The following is an 8,981-nucleotide window of genomic DNA, read 5'->3' on the forward strand; positions in this document are numbered from 1 at the left end:
GGAAAAGCCACCCCAAAATGAGTTATAATGCCTGAAGATGAAGGCCAAGGTCATTATTTATTGCCACCTAAAAGCCTAGTGCAGTTTACAAAATAAATTTGGCAGGGTCCCAGAACTAAGCTGGGAACATAATGGAGAGTTTAGAAATACAGTAAAACTAGTGTCCAAGTGCAGCTGTGTATAATGAATAGAGTTAAATCAGTTATAAAATAACTTGGTGATTTTACAATGCATCATAAAAAATGAAGTCACACAGTTTTAAATATCTAGTAAGCAATTATGCAACAACTTGTTTAGGAGGCTAGTAAACAATGCTAGTTTCTAAAATCTCTTTCATTTTAAAACACTGTGTACTTATTTACTAACCATTGCAAGTTGATTTGAGAAACCAAACCAAAGTCAGAGATTTACTTTGCAAAAATAAACTAATACAATTTACTGTAGGATTACTATTATGTGCACATTTGTTATTTATGAGTACGGAATGGTCAGGAGAGATGATATTCTGAAAAGAAGAAATGAATTTATTACGACTCTGAACATTCTTAGATTTCAACCTTCACTCAGAACTTTTTTCTATCCTCAGGTGGTGGTGAGGGGGAATAAAACCACTTGCTCTTGACAATTTGTTCATAAGTACTGATTACATATTTACCTTCAGAGTCCAAACTGATTATTGGTGCCTTGTAAAGAGACATCGTTTGGGAATAGGAAAATGAGCGGTGATATCCTAGCCATTGAGCCTCCACATGTTGGCTCTATGCTGAATGACTTAGCTACTCACCACATTTACATTTTACAGAAGCCATACAAGCTGTCGTTGTTGACGTTAAGTGTCTTATAAAGACATATGTGTTAATGTTTTGTCCCTAGTGTGTCCCTAGTGGGGAGATGGTGGAATGTATGAGGTATCTACAGATCACCAATGGTGCCCTTAAAAGGGAGTGGGACACTAGTATCTTTAACCTTCTCTGACTCAGTTCCTTAGCTTTTGGGTGAGCAACTCCCGTCCACTGTGATTTATGTCATAATATGTTATGCCATTAGCTCCAAATGTAAAAAAGCTAACCAATCAAACACTGAAATTTCCCAAACCATGAGTCCAAAAACCTAAATAGTCATTTTCTCTTTACTATTTTGCTGTCTTGGGCCTTTTTGGAGTGATGGAAATCTGATTAACTCATGATTAAGCACTCCTATTTTAATGGTGGGAGAAATGAAATTAATAAAGAATAAGTGTTAAACATTTATCAAAGTAATCTAGATTTTTAGCAAGCTTTCTAATTCCAGACACTATATTTTATGCTAAATGTACAACTTTTAAACAATATTAATGTCTAGCTATATCCTGGTGCCCAATGCCTCCAAATACTATTTTTTTTCCTTTGTCAGTGGAAACAACTTTGGTTTTCATACAGCATGTGCAGAATATTTTATGAGACTGATATCTGAAATAATGTGACTCCTATTCTTTATGAGACAAATGGCTTAAATACAAGGCAGAACACAGGAACCCCTGCCTAGAGTAAAATCTAGGGACACAAGGGGGATATATCACACTGAGGCCTGAAGGAAACATGGGTCTTCACAGGAGCCAAAGGATATTGCATTGTCAGACACATTCTTTATTAATTAATGCATGTGAGCAGCATTAGCAGAACTTCAGAGCCCAATAAATGGACACTGGAGGAGCTAGCATTGTGAGCATGTCAAAGGAGTGTGTTCGATCATTACTTGCCCTTCTAATGCTTATTCTCCATCTTCAAAATAATGCCATGAAATATTAGCTAAAGTTTGGCATGTAACTGGTCCACTGCAATTTGTGCCTTCTTGTCTCTTAAAAATGTGCAACTATTTTATTGACTTTTTATTAGATTGGTGATATATAGGAAGTATGCAGCATGTTGTATTTGAAACTTCATAGTCTATATTTTAAGCGCTGAAGTAAGCACAATGGAATAAAACCAGAAGTACAAGTCATCCCAGTCCCCAACAAAGGGCATTTGGGTAGGACTGACAGAACCACAAACTCCTAAGGAATACCCAGAGGCTCTAAGCTTAAAGGTCTATGTTAAAACCAGAAACTAGGTGCCACCAAAACTAGGTGTCAAACAAGGAAATCATGAAATGGTGAGATCTAGAAAAGATCATCCTGATTGAGGTATCCCAGGAGTAGAAATTCACACATGGTATGTACTCACTTATAAGTGGATACTAGACCTAAAAGATAGGATAAACATACTAAATAAAATCTGTACACCTAAAGAAGCTAAACAAGAAGGAGGACCCAGGGTAAGAAGATCAATCCTCACTTAGAAAGACAACTAGGATGGACATTGGAAATAGGAGAAAACAAATAACAGGGCAGGAGCCTACCACAGAGGGCCTCTGAAAGACTCTACCTAGCAGTGTATCAAAGCAGATGCTGAGACTCATAACCAAACTTTGGGCAGAGTGCAGGGAATCATATGGAAGAAAGGGAGTTAGTAACCTGGAGGGGACAGGAGCGCCAAAGGACCAAATATATCTGAGCACAGGGGTCTTTTCTGAGATTGATTCACCAACCAAGGACCATGCATGTATATAACCTAGAAGGCGTGCTCAAACATAGCCCATGGCAGCTCAGCATCTAAGTGGGTACCCAAGTAAGGGGAACAGGGAATGTCTCTGACATGAACTCAGTGGTTGGCTCTTTGACCTCTCCCACTCCTGAGGGAGTGGCAGCCTTGCTAGGCCACAGAGGAGGACCTTGAAGCCAGTCCTGATGAGACCTGATAGGCTAGAGTCAGATGGAAGGGGAGAAGGACCTCCCCTATCAGTGGACTTAGAGAGGAGCAAGGAGGAGATGAGGGAGGGAGGGTGGTATTTGGAGGGAATGAGGAAGGGGGATACAGCTGGGATACAAAGTAAATAATCTCTAATTAATACAAAAATTATAAAGAAACAAACAAACAATCAAAAAAGTGAAATAACCCAATTAAAATGGGGTACATGTCTAAACAGAGAATTCTTAATAGAGAAAACACAAATGGCTGAGAAATATATCAGTCAGGGGAATGTAAATCAAAACTGTCTTGAGATTACATCTTATACCCACCAGAATGACTATGATCAATTACAGAACTGACAGCTCATGGCAAGTATGTGGAATAAAAGGAACACCCATCCATTGTTGGTAGGAGGGCAAACTGTACAGTGACTACAGAAATCAAGGTGGTGGTCATTCAGGAGGACGGGAACTGATCTACCTCAGGATACATATATACTGCTCTTTGGCATGCACCCAAAGAATGCTTTATCCTACCAAAGACACTTGCTCAAAACGTTCATTGCTACTGTATTCATAATAAGAAAAAGTGAGAAACAACTAAGATGTCTCCCAACAAAAGAATGGTATGTTCACACACTTACACAGCCATTAACAAAACAAAATCATGAAATTCATAGATAAATGTATGGAAGTAGAAAAAAATCATCCTGAGTGAAGTATCCCAGATCTAAAAAGACAATTATGGCATGTATTCTCTTATGTGTGGATACTCGCTGTTAAGTCAATGATAACCAAGCTACAATCTATATAATTACAGAGGTTAGATATACATAAAGGGACTTGGGGAAATGTAGATCTCAGTAAGGAAGGGAAATAGAACAGATAGTTTTGAGTGGATAAGGGTGTGGAAGAGGAGAATCACATGGGGGCGGCAAGAAAAGGGTGAAGGTAATATTGGGAGAGACAGCAAAAATTAAAGAGCCACTCGAGGGTAGTACAGAAGCCATTTGAGGGTGGTATGTATGTATTCCCTAAAATATATACATATGTTGTTGCAACCCGCGTGGTCGTCCGCCAGCAAGAACGCACACACACGGACAACAGGATTCTTCTGCAGCAAGCTTTATTGCAGTCAAGCGATGAGAGAGGAAGACCCTGAGCCCAGGAATGGCACTGCTTATATACTCCTTGAGGCGGCGTGTGGTCTATGATTGGCTGCTTACTCATTACCTCACAAAACGCCCTGGGCGGGGCCAAGACTTGGCGCGCTTTTGCCCTTGGGCATGCGTAATATTACTTGTCTTCCAGGGCCAGAGCCAGATGTCGGCTCCATCTCGTGATGGCGTTTTTTCCTGGGCATGCCCAAGCGGCTCTCCACAATATGTGATGGCAGTCTAAATTAAATCTCAAAATAATATGGCAGACAAAGCCCCAACTCATCATCTTGTCACCAAATGAAGTTTCTAGTCCTAGGATTAGGTTACATCTAATTGAGTTGTTGACCAAAGGGGTCACATGAGACTCCTCAAACAGTCAAGGCATTTTCCAATACTTTAGATTGTTTTCCATCAACTGACAGCAAGGCATCATTGCTGAAGACAGCTATTTAACTCACTGAACATGGAGAAGCTGAGCTGGTGACTACACAGAGCCTTCACCCAGACTTTTGGTCTTTGTTACAGTAAGGTACTCTGTATAATAACCCAACCACAAACCCTTTTATCTACAAAGGTGTCTTGCCTGCAACATATGCTAGTGCAATAGTGGCACAAAACTTAAGGGAATAACCAAACAATGTATTATTTGACTTATTTGAGGTCTACTCCATGAGACGGAATCCATACCCAATAGTGCTTAGGTGACCAAGAACCCAAGACTAGATAGCCCAGGGACTTAGGATAAAACAAAATACTCTTGTTTGTTTAAAAAAAAAAATCTTGCACTAAAATGACTCCTAAGAACATTCTGCTGTGATCAAGAATCAATGCCTTCCTCAGTCATCATCAGAGAAGCATTCTCCTTTAGCAGATGGGAACAAATACAGAGACCCACAGCCAGAAATTCTGCAGAGAGTGGAGACCATTGAACACTCAGCCATAAATGTGATATCTCCATCAAATCCCTCCCATAGGGTCTTAGGGATCCCTCTGAGAGAGGGGATAGGAAGAATGTATATAAGAGCCAGAGGGGACCGAGGACCAAGAATACAAGGCTCTGTAAATCATCATAATCACAGATCATATGAAATCACTCAGGACTGTGCACAAAAGGCCTGTATGGCTCTGCACCAGGTCCACTGTGTATACGTTATGGTTTCCAAATTAGTGTTTTATGGGATTCCCAACTCTTCAGACAAGTGGAGTCTCTGTTTCAGGTACCTTCCTTTGGGCCTTTTTCCTCCTTCTCCTCCTCCTTGTCCTCCTCCTTTTCCAATCCCAATATGTTAGTTTTTGTTTTATTTTATTTTGTTTTGTTATTATCCCTTAGAAACTTGTCTGTTTTCCAAGTGACAGAAAAAGAATGGATTAGAATGGGAGGGCATATGGGGAGGAACTGGGAGGTGTAGAGAGAGTGGGAACTAAAATTAGGATATGTTATGTGAGAAAAAAAAATATATTTTCAATAAAACAAAAAGGAAAAACTAGAGAAAACAAACAAACTAGTATCCAGAAAGCACTGAAGCAAGATACTTCGTTTTGTTTTTCTGCCCTGAAAAGTTGCAAGCTTTTACTTAATAAATAATAATTTTAACTCTTAAGCAAATATTGCCCTATGTTCCCTTCTTTCTTAGCAGATCCTACATTGATATGTGTCATTTGTTATTAGCAGTATGGGAAGATCTTGACTGAATGTTAGGATCATTCTGTTTAGTTTTAGGTGGGGACTGGGGTATGTTTCAGTGGTAGAATACCTGCCTGTCTTTCCTGAAGTTCTGGTTTTAATCCCTGGTACTATGAAGGAATTTTCAAAAAGGAAGTTTTAAAAATGTATTGCCAAGAATAAATTAAAACAGACCAAAAAGAACTGGGGTCATTCTGTAATGTTGACTTGTAGAATAATATGGCATTAAAAGTCATGGTGTGGGCACTGGGGAGGTAGCTGAGCTTTAGTTTAGAGCATGTGCTGCTCTTTGAGAGGATCCTGGGGATCTGAGGATCTCTTCTGGCTTCTCAGGTACCAGGAAGGCACTCGGTACACAGACATACATGCAAGCAAACACTGATATACACAAAGTGAAAATAAGCCAAAATTTTAAAGTCCTAGTTTGCAATGTTATAAAAGAAAGAAATGATTTAGAAAAGAAAATGTAGAGGGTGAATTCCAGAGAGGCTCAGAAAGTCTTTTCACAGAAAAGTCTTTGAAATATCTAAAATTTCATTCAGAAGAGCAATGCTGGTAATGGAAGGCATTTTTTTTTTTTTTTAAATTTGAAGCAATGTAACATTGGCAATATTGGCTGTGTCTGAACCCAGCTATGAGAACTTCCTATAAATATATCTTTATGGAATTTCCTCATTACAATATAATGGTTTTTAACTCAGATGAGAGGGTGGGAAGGGAATTCACACTTCATCCCATAATAAAGTCTGCAAAATATTGTCCATTAAGTTTTCCAGACATCATGTATTTTGCATTATTATATATTCCATTTTCTTATTTTAAATGAGACTATTATTTTGTGCACTATTTTTTACAGAACACATGAAGGGGATGTATCCACTTAATGTCATAAATAGTCACATTTAGGTTTTGACTAAATGGCTAGATTATAAAACAAATATATTTGGTATTTACTATATACAGAGTTTAATTTAACTACTATGATAGCAAAGAGAATATGACAATTTGCTATGGAGTTCCCCCCATTTTCTGGAGTCACTGTTTGCTACTATTTTGACAGGCTGAATGTTGTTGCAGGTGGCACAGTTGTGGTCAAGGGCAGCCATCAGCTAGCTGCCAGGGCAAGGTCAGCAGGTTTTCCTAAAGAAATTGATTTCTTCTTTTCATTTTACTGAAGAGATTGAATTTGGATACTGCATACATCCACGGCTACACTCAGATTAAACTTCAAAATCACAGTCCTCTTCTTCCAAATTGATCCTTTTACATGTTCTCGACAAAAATCTGCTTTCAGCTATAGAGACAAATAATGCTTAAACCTAGCTGACTTGTTACAAACATTGCTACCTCGAAGGTTTAAAAACTTCAAACTAGGGCTAGGAGGTATTTCAGTTGGTAAAAGCATTTCCTATGTAAGTCTCACAACCTGCGTTTAGTCCCCCCAAACCCACATAAAAAGCTATGACATATGTCCATAATTCCTAAAGTAGCATAGTAGGCAGACACAGGAGAATTTGTAGAATCCTGTTGGCCAGCTAAGGCAACAGCTGAGGAGACTGTCTGCAAATTGGGTGGCCAAGACCTGGAAGGCAAAAACCAACTCCAGAAAGTTGTCCTCCTACCTACCTACCTAAACACACACACACACACACACACACACACACACACACACGTACACACACACTGAATGAATGAATGAATTAATGAATAGATAAATAAATGCATAAGTAATTTAAAAATCAAAGCTGATCAGGATATGAGGCCCAGGATTCTGTGATGCAAACCAATGCTCCTGGCAAGCATTTTAACCATAAATAAACAATTCTATATTTAGATCTGATTCTCTAACATGTTAGCCACTAATTTTCTGGATTAAAAAGACATTACACTTTTTTTCATAAATCTGTCTCACACTTGGAAACAGGGTCCCATGTTTTGCAGTGTGGCATTAAACTCATATCTTTGAGGGTGACCTTGAACTCCATGACCTTCGCCAGGGTTACATTTCTTTTATGTGGTAATGACTACCTGACCCAGGGGAGCTGTGCATGGTAACTAGGAGTGACATCCCTAGTCCAAATTTATAAAAATGTTACTCTGAGTAGTGAGAGATCTGTAAGGAAGATCTAACAGACATCACTATCTATTAATAATTATGGCAGATGTCCCCATATGGTACCATTTTGTCTCCCGATAAATGACAAAACACGTTTATTCTTGCCAAGGACGTGCACTCTAGGTCCAGACTCTTGAAAACCAACACGTGATAAGAATCTTAGACTTTTCTAGGCATTGAGTGGGTCCCCTGCTTCAAAATGTAGACGGTGTCAGCAGTTCAAGGGCAGGAGTCTTCTAAAGAAAAATTGCATTTCTGGTTCTGAGCTGGCTATGTAGGACACACTTTCATCCCCTCAGGAGCAACACCAGCATTAATTATACAAACAGCTTTTCTGGTTGGGTTGAAAAAGACATCAAGCATGACTCAGCAAGAAATTGCGAACGCAGTGTCTTCTCCTTATCCAGCGTGGTTTTCTTCTTACTTTAAACCTGCGGTCTGCTCTTTATGACTGGGTTGGGGTTAGATGTTTATGATCTACAGAAAAGAGGCCATTGCTGTAGTTTTCAAGAAACTCCAACTTTGCCAAGGGGAAACAATCACCTCGCTTTTGCCTCTGGATCTTGGATCCTCCTACTCCCTTCAAGTAGAAAACAGTATGCCCTCTTCAAGATTGTCTGCTTGCTTTTCCACAACAAGCATGTATCAGTCATATCTCCAAACCAAAGGCTGTCTTTTTCTATCGTAAAGTGTGTGTGTGTGTGTGTGTGTGTGTGTGTGTGTGTGTGTGTGTAAGGGGGTCGTCTGGCTCTTTACTTTTGCCTAAATGGCAGCTTGGAACAGTCGCAGCTTCCTTAAGTAAAGATGTAAAGGTAACAGAAGACAAACCCTGCTAAAGTGACAGTAAAGGAGCCTGCTGGAAAAGGAAAGCTCAGCTCGCCAGGCCCCCGGAAGTTTGGGGGTGGGGGAAGTCATCTCACCTATTTTGGAAACTACTTACAGATGTTGGGGAACCTCTGAATTGCTCACACCAGGGGTTTTTGCAGAGATTTCCTCTGATTTTTTTTTTTTTTTCTCCTTCCCCAGTTTCCACAACCCATGTTTGTCTTGAGTCTGCTCCGCTGAGGAGCAGTTTACCTCTCTGCTCCAGCTGCCGGCTCCTACACCCTGTCCAAGAGAGGAAATCAAACAAGTGAAGCCAAAGGGTTCTAGGAGGGCTCTAGGACTATCAGAAAATTTGCGTGGAGAGCATTCCAACTTCCCTTCCTGCGTCCACGTGAGCCCTAGCGCCAGCCCATCAGCTAGGACCTAGCG

The sequence above is a fragment of the Psammomys obesus genome, unplaced genomic scaffold (assembly GCF_907164565.1).
Source record: "Psammomys obesus unplaced genomic scaffold, mPsaObe1.curated_primary_1811, whole genome shotgun sequence".
NCBI lineage: Eukaryota > Metazoa > Chordata > Mammalia > Rodentia > Muridae > Psammomys > Psammomys obesus.